At 40.2% G+C, this 16,775-nt stretch overlaps 1 protein-coding gene across 3 annotated transcripts in view; it reads left to right on the plus strand.

Annotated features, from left to right (window-relative positions):
- Positions 1-16,775, plus strand: part of CNOT2 (CCR4-NOT transcription complex subunit 2) — a 129,348-nt gene that overhangs the window by 19,456 nt on the left and 93,117 nt on the right. The gene's annotated exons all lie outside the window — the stretch shown is intronic.

Raw genomic sequence — 16,775 nt, forward strand, 5'->3', positions numbered from 1 at the left:
TACTGTCAAATGTCAGTCTTCCCCAGAAAGTCAAAAGATGCTGCCTGTGGGGTAGCCATGGAAGACCGAGGTTCAGGGCTTGAAACCTTGTTGTCTGTGAGGGTAGGTGAAGAGTAGTTGGTCCTAGAACTCCCTTTTGTAATGGTTTAGGGAACACTGAAGAGAGAACTCATGGTAAGCTGTTGGATTCCCCTAAAAATAACCTGTTTGAAGACACCCATTCAAATGCTGTTTGACAGAGATATGTAATAAACAACAAGCAACTTTTTGGGGGAAGGGTGTGTCTCTCTGCCTGTCAGGGAGAATGCAGTAAGGGGTCCACTCCCCTAGCTCTGCTCCCTTCCCTTACTGCTCTTGTGGCAAAATCTCTCCATGTCTTTGTTTTTCAGAGAACCCAGCTCATATGGGATTCCGCTCCAAAGTAGTAATGGTTCATCACTCCAGGGTTCCTTTTTGGCTGGAGGCTGGTTACCAAATTAAGGGAAGCTCTTCACTTTAGTAGTGGTCACTAGGATATTTACTTCTAGAGGATGGAGTCATGGGACCTTTCCTCAGGGGCCCTGTCAAATTGGCTCTTCCCGCCTGGAGAAGCCTTGAACCTCAGGTTTTGTTGTGTGGAGAATTGTAGGGGAAGAGAGTCTATAGCTTTACTGGGGGCCAGCTCAGGAATTTTTTCAACTACCCTCCATATGGATGGAGTGGTACTCTTTTGTCTGCGAAGGATCTGGCCATCCAGAGCTCCTCCGATCTGTCTCCTCTGGATCTGTCATCATTACAGACTGTGATGCCTGAAATGTCTGAAAAAGCAGCCAAGGATGTTGCTCCCCTCTTTGAGCAGGAGTATTTTGAAATGGACTATGAACCTGATTTAGCATTGGATGAACACATGGGGTGACCCTCTGCCATCTTTCCTTCTGAAGATGCTACACAGTTCCACAATTTGGTGGATAATATGGTGTCCACTTTAAATCTTCCTGCAGTACCTGTGGAAGAGACTTCTCACTCAGTGTCTGATATCCTTGGTCCTACCTCAGGGAATAGAATATCCCTCCCATTTTTGGATAATTTGCTATAGCCAGCTATCTCTGTGTGAGCTATGCCTGCTTCTTGTCAACCTGTTTATAAGAAAGCTAATAAGTTGTATTAGATACCTTCTGAGGGGGTTTCCTACTTTCATACTCACCCAGGCCCAAATTCACTGGTTGTGGCTGCTGCCAGTAACAGGGCAAGATCTGGACAATTTCACTCCACCCTAGCTGATGAAGAAAAGAAAATAATTGGTTCATTGGTGAAACAAGTGTTCTCTTAATTGTTCCTTGGTATTAGGGTGGCGAATTATCTGGCGGTCATGGCCCTCTACCAGTTCCATTTACGGGAAAAGATGACATTTGTCCTTACAGGGTTTAGCTGACAAGAAGAGCTTGCCAAATGCCATATTGGTGGAGGGCCAAAATGTAGCCCAGCATTCCCTCAGGGCCTCTTTTGACACTTCAGACTCTGTTGCCAGAGCATTGGCATCTGCTGTGACCATCAGGAGGTATGCATGGTTTTGTTTTTCCTCCCTGACTCTAGACACACAGATTAAGTTGGAGGATCTCCCCTTTGAAGTGAAGGGCCTTTTCAGTGAAAAGACAGATTACTGGAAAAATTAAAGGAAATGAAGTTGCAACCTTCTCTCTAAATTCTGACTTCCTTTGCTAGGAGGAGATGACCTACTTTGTTTTTCCAGTACCAGAGCCTCTGCCCCCCCAGTCTTCATCATCTTATTTTTCATCATCAGAGAAGGAAACAGTAACAGCAGCCTTCCAGAGCCAACATAGTAAGAGGCCCTTAAAACTGAAGTCTAAGCCTAAATAACCTGCTTCTTTGTCAAGGAACAGCAAGCCTCAATTTTGGCGAGACTATCGAGAGTTGAGAATCAGTCAGTCTGTCCCCTTCTTTGGAGAGAAGCTAGCTCATTTTATCATGCGTGGAGACTAATTATGTCAAACCAATGGTTTATAGAGACCACAGAAAGGGGCTATGTACAATTCGAAATATTGCCCCCCCCCCCATTTCCCTCTTCAAGAATCCTTCTCATGAGATTATTCTCTTGCAGAAGCAGAAAAATTGCTCCTGATAGAAGCAGTCAAAGAAGTCCCTGAATCCCTGTGATGTCATGGCTTTTATTCCTGTTACAGAAGGAAGACAGTGTATGTTTATCCAGTACTAGATGTAAGGGACTTGAACACGTAAATTTGGAAGTCCTGGTTCCATATATTGACTTTGGGCTCCATATTCCCTTTGGTATTGATTATGGGTTGATTTGTGACTTGATTTAAAGGATGTGTATTTTCATATTTCAATTTGTAATGCTTATTTTGGTGGCTGGATGCCATTTCCAATATAACCTGCTTACGTTTGGCTCCTCCACAGCACCCAGAATGTTTACAAAATGCCTCTCTGTGGTAGCAGCTCATTTGAGAAATCAGGGTATTTTTGTTTACCCTTGGCTATTGAAGGCCATTGTATGTTGAGGACCTGTTAAGCCATTTTGTTTTTTACACTAATTTCTTTTCAGGTCAATTATCTGTCCTACTATATGGATTCCCTTTATAGTTTCTATACTGGACTTTGTGGAAGGCAGAGCTTTTCTATCGGATGATAGGTTTCTCAAGATGAACCAGAATCCATTAAAGATTCAGGAGGGTTCCACTCAGAGAGTGAAATACTTCTAGGGTCTGATGGCAGCCGTTACTTAAATGACACTGTTTGCTTGTTAGAGAATGAGATCTAGGAAGCGCTAGATATCTCAGGTCAACAGAACATGTCAGGACAACATCCATATGTTTATTACCAGACCTCAGAACATCATAGCCTACCTGAAATGGTGGTCAGTGAGAACAAATTTGCCCAGAGATTTACAGTTTAACCCCAGGACCTGTCTCTGATGGTAATGTTGGATGTATCCAACAAGGGTTAGCGGGGGCTCATCTGAATCAGATGACAATTCAAGGACATTGGTCTTATCAAGAGACAGCCCTGCAAATAAATGTTGTAAGAGAGCTGTTCATTTGACCCTTAAGTCATTTCTTCATCACCTAGAAGGGAGGGTTGTGCAGGTGATGGCAGACAATACATTGACAATGTATTATATCAACAAACAGGGGAGCGTTCATTCTGCTCTCCTGCGTGCAGGGGCTGTAAATCTATGGGATTGTTTTATCCTTTATGGTGTCTATCCCTGTGGCCCTGCATCTGGTAGGGGGAAACAATGTAGTTGCAGATTGGTTCAGCAGAGACAGCTCTCTGTGCATTAATGGCCCCTAAAGGATCAGTTGGTTCAGACCATATTCTCCAGCTGGGATGGACCAGAGGTGGACCTGTTCACAATGAGGCCCAACAAAAAGTGTCCCCTCTTCTGTTCCAGAGCTGGCAGGGACAGTCTGTTCCTGCCTGATACTGTGCTACTGCAGTGGAGGAAAGGTTTAATGTATGCCTTTTCCCCCTTTCTATTGATCCAGAAAGTAGCGAGAAAGATACACCAGGACAGGTCTTGAATGATTCTCATTGCCCCGGTTTGGCTGTGGTAATGGTGGTTTATGCATCTCCTTCAGTTGTCCAGCGGAGTTTTTGTGTGTCTTCCTCTGTCACCAGACCTACTATCTCTTCACCTGTAGGAGGGCAGAGTTTTTCATCCAGACCCACAGTCTCTTCACCTGACCTGTGTGGGTGATTAGACCTTGACACTGGCTGCTTTTGAGCAGTCATGTTCTTTATTTGTGCAGAACACAATCTCTAGAAAACAGTCCACTAGAAATGGTTACCGCTTAAAGTGGACCAGATTTCAGGGAGGGATGAGGGCAAAAACCTGATTTTCCCTTAATCTATTTCCATTCCTTGTGTTCTGGAATGCTTAATATACTTAATCCCAGGGTTATGTAACTCATTGTTAAAAGTTCATTTGGCAGCCAGTTCAGTATATTATACTTTTAGTTAATGGGAGATCACTGTTTTTTTTTTCATTGTTCGGTTAAAAGGTTTATCAAATGTATGTCCCCCTGTTAGGGATCTCAATTTGGTGTTGACCATGCTGGTAAAATGGCCCTTTGAACTCTTGGCCGAGTGTACTCTCTATCACTTATCAAGACAGCCTTCAATAGTGACATGATGTCGGTCAGCAAAGTGAGTGAATCAAATGCCTTTATAGCTGATCCAGCTTTCACTTCTTTTCATAAAGTCAAATTAGCTCTCAGATTTGATCCCAGGCTCTTATCTAAAATGGTGTCTGATTTTCACATTAATCAGATTATTAATTTGCCAATTTATTTTCGCTAAACCTCATTCTAATAAGAGGGAGTCCATTCTACATTCTGTGGATGCAAGAAGAACCTTGCTAATTATTGAGATGGAACTAAGTGTTTTCGTAGATTGTCGAGTGAGTTTGTTTTTGTTTGTCTTACACTAACATTTGGATGGTTTACATGGTTTCCTGCCAGATTATAACTTTATGGATTAAACAATATATTGCTGAACATAACATGCTAGAAAAAGGTTCTGGGCCTGCTTTGATTTGACCGCATTCCACAAGAGTGGTGACTATTTACTTTGCTTGTTTTAGGCAGATACCAGTTGTTGAAATTTGCAGGGCTGCAACCTGAATTTAGGTGCACACTTTCACTAAGTGCTATTGTTTGGATCTGGCCTCTAGAGCAGACACTGGATTTGGTAAAGTGGTGCTGCAGTGTCTATTCAATTAGGGCTCTGTTTCTGCCTCTAGGTCACTTTTCTGCACTAATCATCAGTCTGTCCTATAAGTGGGAAATATGCAGAGCCTCTCAAAGAAGAAATGAACTTGTAACTGAGATTCTTTGAGGTAGCTCTTCATATTTGCATTTCCTACCTATCTTCCCCACTCTGTGTGCCCTTGTTTATTCTGTGTCTCTGGAAGGAACTGAGGTGGGGAGGGTGCTCCTCCTCCTATATAGCCTCACCTTCAGTACATCAATGATACTGAGGGGAAGGAGGGGGTGAGAGTGCTCCTATTTAAACTGCTAGAAGAAGGTTCTACGCAAGGCACCATAAGGTGGGAGCAGTACCCATAAGTGAATATGCAGAACTATCTCAGAGAATCTCGGTTAGAAGTAACCTTCATTTATGAAGAGACACTCAAACCATAAAACTTGTTAGAAAATGACAACTGCCATAAGTGGCAGGAGGCCTAATACAAAAGCAATATTCTTTGGACCCTCCATATCCGAAAGTCTTAGAGGGGAATTCCTTCCTTCTGGTGGAAGGTAAATAAGATCTTTTCTCCTTTTCCTTTTTACAGTTAAAGCAGTTGATACAACTTCCTCAAGGGTAATACTTATGTCAGACACTGTTTTTAGTTTCCTACCTGAGATAACAGAAAGGTGCCAAGAGTTAGAATATTCACCATAAAACTGTGATAGTCAAGTGAGTAGAGGCAAATTCACAATTCAATAAAAGCAATGGGCGAGATTGCGGTGTTGTTTTAAACATAACTTTTTGTTAGTTTCCATGGTGAGTCCAATTTAATTGATTGCATGATATGGCCTGAATGCTTTTAAAGGCTTTCCTAAAAGCCAAAGGCATATTGGCCTATCAGAAAAATCTATGAAACAAGAAGTTGAATGAATTGAAAATTGGAAATATTTATCATAATCCTAGACTGCAATCTACTAACATAATAAAAGATTTGAGGAATAGTTTTACTAATCAGTGGAATGTGACCCAAAAATTCTAGCATGGGAAGTGATAGAATTAGAATATGCTGTTTCTTAGATTCCTATGTTGTTGACTGTTTTATTATTTAAAAATAAATGAAACCCTAAAGTTTCCTTTATTGTACTGAACAAATGAACTCAGGCCTTGTTACTGTAACTTCATAAAAATGTCAGTACAGAATCTAATATTGAATGCAATCGCTTCTTTTGTACATATTTTATTATAAATCTGAATATCCTGGCCTGTCTAGGGGACTAGTAGTCAAGCTACAATCTATCAACTCTAAATTTGATGGTTTGTTTTTTGAATAACCATTACTAAAAGAGATCACACTGGGAAAGGCTGCACACCCAAGTAGATAAAAAAGTTATTAGCAGTAAGTAGAGATCCTATAGGGCAGTGCTTCTCAAGCTATCTGATGTGGGAGACCGGCAATTTTTTTCCCCAATGTACCAGGGACCGGTGCCATATTATTATCCTATTCGACATTCTTATGAGGAAACTTGCAGCCGATGGCTCGGTCTGCGGACCACCACTTTGAGAAGCACTGCTATAGGGAATGAAAAGGAAAAAAGGAGTGATAGCAAAAGTTGCTGCATCTTGGAGGTTAAATGTATGAATAACATGAGAATTGCTTAAAAAAATCAAACTGAATTAACGCTTGCCAAGGAAATTAAATGATGAGGTCTTTTTTGTTTTTAGTTATGTAAGTAAAAGGAAAATGAGGAAGGATGAGGTTGGGCCACTATGCAGTGTAGATGGGGGAGGAGATTTAAAGATAATTTAGGTATGGCCCAAAAACTAAATTAATACTTTGCCTCAGTTTTCAATAACAGAATATGGGTATGAAGGGCAGGTTGGCTGATGGAAATGAGTGTAGAGAAATGGAAATTTTCATACCTGAGGTGGAAGAAAATCGTAGCTAAGGCCATGTCTAACTTACGAAGTAGGAGTGGGCTAATGAAATTTGCTGAAGATACAGAGTTGGAGGGCATCATCAGTACACAGGAGAATCGTGTTATACGGAAAGATCTGGATGACCATGAAGACTGGAGTAACAAATAGGAAGAAATTCAATAGTACAAAATGCAAGATCGTACACTTAGGGTCTAATAATAAGGATTTCTACTGTAAAGTCGAAGAAGGTTTCTAAACATCAGAGGAGTGAGGCTTTGGAATGGCTTCCCAGGAGGAGTAGTGGAGGCAAACTACTTATTAGTTTTGAGAGAACTGGACAAATTTATGAATGGGATTTTATACCAGGGTTGCTTGTGATGGTGGGGAAAGGGCTCGGCAGCCTTGGGGATCTCTTCTGGTTAATGTCTTTTGTTCCTAAAAATCTCATCCCTAGGACTCTTAGGTGGCACTGAACACACACACACACTCTCTCTCTCTCTCACACTCACACACACACACACACACACACACACACACACACACACACACACACACACACACACACACACACTTTCAGTTGCATGGCTGGTTGGTTCTCCCTCTCAGGCTCTGATTGCCGAAGGAATTTCCGCCCAGGACAGATTGGCAGTGACCTTTGGTTGTGGTTTTTTTGTTTTTGTTTTTTTTTTTTTTTGCCTTCCTTTGCAGTGTGTGGTGTGGGTTACTTGATGAGATTATCTGGGTATATCTCACTTAATCAGTTCTCTGTTATTGCAGGGAGCTCTGGCATTGGTGCCCCTCAGTCCCTTCTATTTTCTGCCTGTGGCACAGAATAGTTTTAGTCTCCTGGAGGCTGTAAGTTTGGTTGTTGAATTTAGTGTGCGGGTGCGGAGTGGTGGTTTATGATATACAAGACTAGATGCTGGTGCTCCCTTCTAGCTTTAAACTCTCTCTGACTCTAAAATGGCATATGATTGAAGCTGCATTAAATTTGAAAATGTATTTCTGAACTAGATACAGTAACTCCTCACTTAACATTGTAGTTATGTCCCTGAAAAATGTGACTTTAAGTGAAATGATGTTAAGCGAATCCAATTTCCCCGTAAGAATTAATGTAAATGGCGGGGGGAGGGTTAGGTTCCAGGGCAGCTTCCCTTACTCTGTAAGCACCAGGGGTGGGGGGCTGAGCCCTCAGCCTGCCCACTCCACCCCTTGTCCCAAATCCCCACCCTTGACCCACCTCTTCTCCCCCCCCCGACCTCTTCCCCCTTTACTTTGCACGCTGCGTCCTGGCTCCTCCCCCCTCCCTCCCCTCCCTTCTAAACTCTGCAAGCCACCTGGCTTGCTGCATTCGGGAGGCAGGGGAGGGAGGGGGGAGGCGCACAGAATCCTCGCTCTTCTCCCCCCCCCCCTCGTGCCCAGGGCAATCAGCTGGCTTGCGGTGTTCGGGAGGCAGGGGAGGGAGGGGGAGCCTGCGTGCTGAGTCCTCGCTCCTCCCCCCTCCCTCGTGCCTCCAAAACGCCTTACGCCAGCTGATTGCCGTGGGCAGGAGGTGGGGGGAGGAGGAAGAAGGCGCTGATCCGCGGGGTCTGCCGGTGGGTGGGAGGCACTGGGGGTGGGGGGTTCCTAGGGAGGCTGCCAGCTCTGGAGAAAGTAGGCAGCCAAACAATGTAAGAGTGGAGCATTGCACAACTTTAAAGGAGTGTGTTCCCTAATTGATCAGCAGCGTAACAATGAAACAGTGATAAGCGGGACGACTTTAAGTGAGGAGTTACTGTAATTTAGTCTACAGCTTTTCCACATTTTTTTTATTAGTCAGTTGAAAGGCTTGTTACATCTGAATTTTATAAAGGAAAAGTTCTTATTCCACCATAGATTATTAGATCTTGGGAGAAAAAGAGCTTGGTGGAAATAAAATGTGCATCTATGAAGGAGAGATGGTAAAGCAACAACACGATCCAACTGGTCCAACATACAACATAGTCAACAGTATGCAGATTTACAGAGTGGATCAGGTCAAGGCAGTACATACACACATCATTCCTTATGGACAAAGAAGAATACATAAAACACTTAAGAGAAACCTTTTAACATCAGTTTGGACAAAGTGTTTTGCCTTCATGTGGGGGGAAACAAACTATCATTTTGGTATGTACCCATGACTCAGTTAACAGGTGATTTAACACATCAGTGAAAACAGAGGAAAAAGCAGAGAAATTATGGGCATGTCTTCACTGGCAACATTAAACGGCAACGCTTGCCCAGCGCTCTAAAAAACCCACCTCCACGAAGGGTATAGCTACCAGCGCTGGGAGCATAGCTGGGAGCCGGTACACTGGCATTTTACAGCGCTGAAACTTGCTGCGCTCAGGGGGTGTCTTTTCACACCCCTGAGCAAGAAAGTTCCAGCGCTGTAAATTGCCAGTGTAGAAAAGCCCTGAGAAGGGATACCATGTGAAAATCCTTTAGCCCATGAATAAAGTGTGATCGTAATGGGGCCTGTATGGTATAAAAATGTTTTGCAACCTCATCCAGCATTAAGACCACAATTCAAGGTTGCTGTTCCTGGAGTGTGTGACTATTTTCTTTGTCTGATTGTGAGGGTAGATACTAAATTCTCTCTTCATTCTGAGATTGAAGGAGGATGTGGAGACTTCTCATATTTCTTAAACCGTTAGATAATTTCAGAGCTAATCAAGAAAGGATTTATTTCAGTGTTCTCTCAGAACTTATTTTTATTTCCCTGATTCAGTTCTCTCTGAACTTGAAAACTGAAAGTGCTGTTAAAGCCATGCTCAGTTTGGTTCCCTTCCCAATCAAGATTTTTGTCTCCAGAGCAAGTAGATGCCCAGGCTGATGTTTATTAACAGTAGTTAAATGCTGTCTGTTACCCATTTATCCAGGGGAGGAAAAATATGAAATGGGAATTTCTCTGAGGTGCGAAGCTTGGAAACAATTTGTCAAAATCTAGGGTATTGGGCACACTTCCTCTTTATCCAACAAATATCTAATTCAAAACATTGTAAGACTGTCATGTGACTGCCGACATTTGGACAGTTATCTGCAAACTACTCTCAGAAGCATGACGCTACCTCATTACTGCTGTTAAATTCTACCTCCTCAGCCTTTATAGTTGACCTTATAAAATCCTAGCTTTAAAAATTACCTTGCAGCTTTTAGTTTTATGCAAATGATTTACTGAGACATAAGCACTTACTTCAAGGTAAGCAATCTAATTGTATGTATTTTGGAGGGAGTGTTCTGCATGCTGTGCTAGAAAGATTTTGTTTGTTTGTTTGTTTTGTTTGTATTTTAGATTAATATGGTTCCCATTTCATCCAGTTTTTTTACTTAATGATTTTCCTGTTGTGAGGATATGCTTTTGAAAGAGAGATTAGAACTTCATCTAGTAATGTCTTCTCAAAGATCGCCGCAACCAGTCTGACTTTGCTTTAACTGATAAGGAAAGAAGGAAATTTTCTGATTATAGTTAAGTTTTTAAAAAATAGCGTTCTGTTATATTTTAGGGCGAAGCCTCCGTATGCAAGTTTAACTATGAAATTAGTCTTCTGGCAATGAGTTGAAATGGTGTGTCCTACTTGAGGCTCAGCCCATGGTTGTAAGATCTTATGACCATTTCAGCTGAGCAGGACAAAAATCAGTAGTGAGGACATTTGGTGAACTTGGTCGCTTAAGGAAAAAATAAATTCAGGTAAGACAAATTTCCCTTTCCTTGGACTATGCAGTCATCCACTGATGATGCATACATGCATGCATACAGAGATTTTTGTCGTAAGGCTCTCTGTACACGTCAGCTGTATTCAAAATAAATACCAAAACATTTTTGTCAAACAGAAAAGAAGAAAATCAGAGAATTGTTGATGCTGACTTTAGGGAGGTGTTCAAACTGATTAAAAATCAAATTATCCATTTTTTATTAACTTGTAAATAAAGTTTACAATAGTTCCCTGCTTTTTTCTCTGTAGATGTTGAATATTTCTGAATGGAGAACAAGTTTCTTATTGCATTCACACTCCTGAAATTTAGATGAAATATAAAAAAGTTAATTTTAAATCTTAAAATGACTAAAAAGAGAGACATCTAATAGCAAGTGAGTTCAGGTTGCTTTCCTTTCTTGATTTTCCTTTTGTTTATAATGTGGACCCGCAGGATGCCAATTTTGATATCCCAGTGTGCCCCTGCCATCTAGAATGAATGCTAGTAAACCTATATCTATAGTACCAGATGTTCCAGTTTGGGCTACTGTCTCCTTTTCTGAAGGTTCTTCATGATTCTAGCAGAAGTTGCAGCAACACCTAATAACAAGCTAGCCATAAATATGCTACTTCAAGGCTAGTTATTTTGGCTCCTTCCTAGATTCCAGAAATACAAGCAGTTTTCTAAATCATTTTAGTTGTTCCAAAATCTGATCTGCTGTGTCCTGCTTTAAGGACTAAATGTTGCATCCTGACCACTGATAACCACTTAGAGCCCTTGTAGACTATTGTATAATGCAGGGAAAACAGAATGTGTCTGAGGGCATTGAATAAATGTGAGTACCGTCACTGGAGATATCTGCCTTTTTCATAAATTGAGATTGACCTAGGATGAGGGTGATTAAAACTGATTTATTGTATTATTACACTTCCCTGTGACAAGTAGAAACTCTGGTATTCTCTCTAAATCTAGGCCCTAAATTTCTTTTTTTCTAGGCCAAAATTTAAATCCTCTGAACGTCTTCGTTCTATTCTATGAGGTCAAGGGTCTCTAAAGAATGCTCAGCAACAGATAGACTTTATTATATATCTCTGAGTCTTAGAATCAAAGAGGTACCCTTTCCCCCTTCATTGCTGAGCCTGTTCCGTAAATATTACTATGCTGGGTGGAAAGATTTCAAGTGGTGTAGTATGTAGAATAGCGTTATGGTCATCCTACTTTCTTGCACAAACAGTGTAGATTGATGTTCCTCACCATGACATATGTTCCTTTCTCTCAGAGCTTGCTAGCAATCATATGTTTTGGTGAATGGAGAGTTAAAGAACTTATTACTTGCACAGATGCTTCTTTACTTTCTTATATTCCCAGCTGCCTATTCTGATCTGCATTTTTGTGTGTAAACAGTTCATCCTTGAACTATGTGCTATAACAATAGTTATTTGTTGAGGCTATCTATTAATCATCGACAGATTTTTATGTTGGAAACTGCGGAAGTCTCTGTTAGGGCTGAGCAGTACATGAGCATGACTGAATGGGAAGGAAGATGGCAGAAATGAAAGTTCTGTGATTCACTGCTGCTTGCTCTCAGCAGGGAAGAAACAATCCATCAATCTGGATTGATGGATGAGGATGCAGAAAAAAGGCCTTTGAAAGAAATACTTTTGGCAGGGATATTTAAAAGTTCTTATTCTGTATTAAAAATGCAGATGTCAACATTGCATTGATGCATGATAAGTAAAAGTGAAACTGACCCTTTCGTTATCAAATCTCAATGAAGAGCAAAAAGGAAAGTTGGCACAAATATTGAAAAATCTTTCAGAAATGTTTTTAATGTAAGATGGTGACATAATGTAGTTTTAACCCTCCCCACCCTTTATATTGACAATGACTTTATTCTATAGATGCTAAAATACTGTCCAGTTGTCTTTATCATATATCCTATATGGAATATGATTCAGCATCTGATTCATCTTTTGTATTTTGGCTTAGTCTATATTTGAATCTAATAGAAGCTATTGCAACCACTTACTGCTGTTCAAGTTGCTTTTCTGAGGACCAGGATAACTTATTTTCTTAGGCTATGTCTGCACTACAGACCTTATAGCTGCACAGCTGTACCACTGCAGCTGCAATGCTGTAAGGTCTCCTGTATAACTGCCCTATGCTGGTAGGAGAGAGCTCTCCTACTGGTATAATTAAACCACCCCCAACTCTAGCTATGTCTGTCGGAGACTTCTCTTGCCAACATAGCACTGTCCACACCAGAGCTTTTTGTCGGCGAAACTTTTGTCAGTCAGAGGTGTGTGGTTTTGTTTTGTTTTTTTTCCCCCACGCTCCTGACCAACAAAAGAGTTGCTAACACAAGTGCTAGTGTAAAAATAGTCTGTCTCCAAATTTCCACTATGCTATTCAACAATATTCTCTTCTCTTAGCTCATGTTAAACTAGGATAAGGATAGGAACAGCCGCTAGGCCAATCATATCTCCTCAGCATTGCAATTTAGTGTAATTCAAGGATCTCTTTTGGGCAACTATAATATTTCTGAAGTGATTCTGTCAGAGAAAGTATTACAAAAAAAGAAAGATGCAATTGCTAACATGTAAGTAAAATCTTCATATATTTCTGTAACAACAAATATTTTTGGAAAATTGAAAAATGCTTTAAAAAAAACTTTTCAAAGAGGAATGGCCAGGTTAAAATCACCTTTTTAAAAAGTGTAAATATATTTTTAAAATTTCAGTTTTAAATTACCTTTTGCTGTTCTCTCCATTTACATTTCTCACATATTAAACAATGCAAATAGATTAGCAAATTTCACTTTTGTTTATACTCCATAGCCAAACTTTTTCATTTTCTTACGTTCTAACAGTGTTGCATTGTTTGATTGCGGACACCAAATTATTGTTGAAACTACATAAATAAAATTGAAATACTTAGTAAAATTAGCTTTACAAAATTTACATGGACCAAATTTGACCTCAAAATACTCCTGAAATTAAGCTGAAGGAAATAAATTTGTAATAAAACTATTGGAAAAAAGTTCAGATTATTTTTACAGACTGAAGTACTGTTTCAGCATAGAATGTTTTAATTTTTTCTTGTAAAATGGATTAGTATTGATATATACTATTCTTTTCATTAATTCATATAATTTAATTTGCTGATACCTTAATGAAACCATGTTTTAAAATTAAAGTAAAATTTGGTTCCATTGGCAAAATAGAAGCTCTCTTGTATTGAAATGTTTCAACAGAATAGTGTATTTGTTTTGTTTTTTGATTAGAGGAACTGGGATGTGCTTGACTAGAGTTTTTACCTTTTTTTTAATTGTGGGGGGTGGGGTGAGAAGGGACTTCGTCTTTATACCTGTCAGAGCTTGGTCTTGCTACTACATTGGGGTCTCATTCCTGCTCCATCCAAGCATGACTAGATCGGAGTGCCTTAGAAGGTCATCAGTGCTGTTTTTTAATCGATGAAAGAGGGTCATAATATAGTGTCACAAGGCATTTTTCCACCACCAGAACTGAAAGTGATGCCTCTTCAGTGCAGTCAATTTATACTTTTAGGAAGTGAGAGATTAGAGCAGGGATGGCCAAACTGTGGCTCTTTTACCATTAAAGTGTGGCTCGCAGGCCCCCCTCACGTCTCTGCCCCCATTCTCCACCAATCAGACTGCGGGGGGAGGGAGGGAGGGAGAGGAGGTGGGGAAGCTCACGACCTCTGCCTTGCAGCAGGATGGTGGGGGTAGCGGTAGGAGGGGGGTCTCGAGGCTTCAGCCCTATGGGGCGTACCTGCCAGGGTTTGGGGCTTCAGCAGGAGCGGGGCTGAAATCCCAACCCTGGCAGGTGCCTCCTGTGGGCCTGAAACCCCAAGCCCTGGCAGGTGTGCCCCGGCTCTCAAACTTCTGAAGTTTGTCTTATGTGGCTCGGAGAGTCAGTAAATTTGGCCACCCCTGGATTAGAGAAACTGAATCTGGGTCATTTGCATGGCAATGCAGAACATTGCTCCTGTAAGCAACTCAACTGACTCAAGGAATTGTCTTTTTACGTGCAAGAGAAAATGGTAATCAAGTGATGTGAAATGGAATTAGAGTACTACATTAGCTGAATGAATATACTTTTTAGTTCTTTTTGCTAAAAAATACACTGTTTCTTTTGTTCTTTGGACTGGTCAGGACAGGAGTAATGCAGAGAGAGTGCACACTCGGCCCTTAAGAAGAGGGACTACATCTTGTTTGTCTCTATATAGTAACCTCTTCTAAGTGTTTTAAATAGCAGCATCAACAGGCTGTAAAGGAAAGTTTCTTCTAACTCTCTACCAGACGATGATGGCTATAATCTGTAGCATTGTGGTCTGAATCTGTAAAAGTAAGTGGGAATGGTAAAGGAATCCTGTGGACTTTTAACAGCAAAGAAGATAATTCCTGAACAACCAAATTGAACATTCTCAAAGGTTAACATCTATTCACAGGAATATAGATTATTTTGGAAGAGGCACACTGTGTTTTAGTGAATATGATAGTTATTGCCCATCATTGAAAAACTTAGATTTTTAAAGAAAAAAGATGTATTTTGCTGTTTTGGTTAATTACCTACATCTTTTAAAAAGTGCAGTGAACACTCCCACAAAAAAAAAAAACAAAAAAAAAACAAAACAGAGGCAACAGCCATTTAAACCCAGAGATAAATTGGAATTTAACAATGCAATTTATAATTACATCTTTGATACAGCCTCAACATTAGCAACATTAAAGAGCAAATCTGTAATGTGCATCTGAGTTACAAACAGTGGACTGTTTTGTTCTGAATTTCCTCAAGTAATCCTACAATTTATAGTTTTAGTTCCAGTAGGGTTTGGGGTGGTGGGTTCTCAAAATCTGGGTCACCGCTCCAGTGGAATCTCTAGATGTGTTTAATTTTTTTCTATCTTTATGGAAATATGACCCCAAGTATCTGAAACTGTATACACTTCTTGTTCAAGATTAAAACATTTACATATGTGGTTTTAGATTTTTGTGATCATAGGTGTGCAGGTAATTATGTGAAAATTCAAAGTTCAAAACATATTTTTTTAAATGGCAGCTTTGCAGCAATACTTTACACAGATAGTACATTTTTTAACATGGTTTCTAACTCAGTTGCTAAATGATATTGCCATTGGGCATGGGTCCAACAACGCTCCAGCTATCCTGGGTCCCACTGGGCAAAGGCCAAACCAACCCCTCTCACTACTTGCTTTAACTATCTTCATGAGACAAACACCTAGTGTGTGTATTTTGCATTCTTATCAACACTTCATGGTATAATAGTAATATGTTTTTATTGCACCTTTCAATCCAAAAGGATCCCAAATAAATGTATAAGGTTTACTTTAACATCTCTGTGGTGGAAATTATGTATCCCTTCTGAGAACAACCTTACATAGGTATTTGTAGATGGGAAAGTGAAGAGTAACTTTAAGAATTTTGTTATACAGCACAGTTAAACTTTTGCTGCTATGGCTACCTCCCAGCTTGGTAACACCGTAACTGTATGAAAGGTGCCATATACTCTTCCATGCAAAACCTGTGACTTTTACATCTCATCCAGAAGATAGTCCTTCACCAGCTCAATACCCTAGAATACCATACTGAGTCACAGATAAGGGTGCATCCTACTATGTCAGTACCACATCCTGTACCACCTGGGTTTTCCATGGATGTGTCCAATTCAAGTACTGACAGTTTCCAAAATCCGAAGAGATTACAGTCCAAGAGGGTCCCTTTTCCTCCTCATTCGTACTGTAATTTAAAAAAATTCTTTCTCTCTATTGGCTTTGGTTTTCCTCCCTTGAGCTCATTCAGTCAAACAAAGCTGACTGCCTGCTCCTCTTTCCACTGTCCCCTTGGATCTGGAAGCATAGTTTGACTTCTGCTGTCTTCACGGACTCTTTTTTTTTCCTGTGTATTATCTCTAAACTATTATTATTTATACATAAGCATAGCATTTACTTGCATTCTCCTCTCAGGGCTGTTTGGAATCCCTTTATTTCATCAGCCGAGGTTGCCAAATTTCCTCTAAGGTGCAGTAGTAGACGGGCGGGGGGAGGCTGGCCTGTAAGGTGCAGTAATAGAAAGCGGGGGTAGGAGAGAGTAGAAACCTCCCAGAATAAGACCGTAGAAGCAAAACATAATACATTGCATTATAAATATCAAATATATTTTCTTATGGTTTAGTACTAGACTTTATTTCCAGTATGTATTTTTTTCAGAAAAAGGCTTACTTAGTTTTTCTTTAGGTTCAAAAATATTTACTAGTATTGTGTAAAAGATATATGTTTTGATAAGTTTTGACAGGCTTTGTCTCTTACTCTATATAAAATGTTAAAATTTGTACATTTAAGAAATTCTTAGCATTAACTACAGTATATTAAATTCTTGCTTTCATTGCATTTAG

This window comes from Trachemys scripta, chromosome 1, assembly GCF_013100865.1.
Source record: "Trachemys scripta elegans isolate TJP31775 chromosome 1, CAS_Tse_1.0, whole genome shotgun sequence".
NCBI classification, from domain to species: Eukaryota; Metazoa; Chordata; order Testudines; family Emydidae; genus Trachemys; species Trachemys scripta.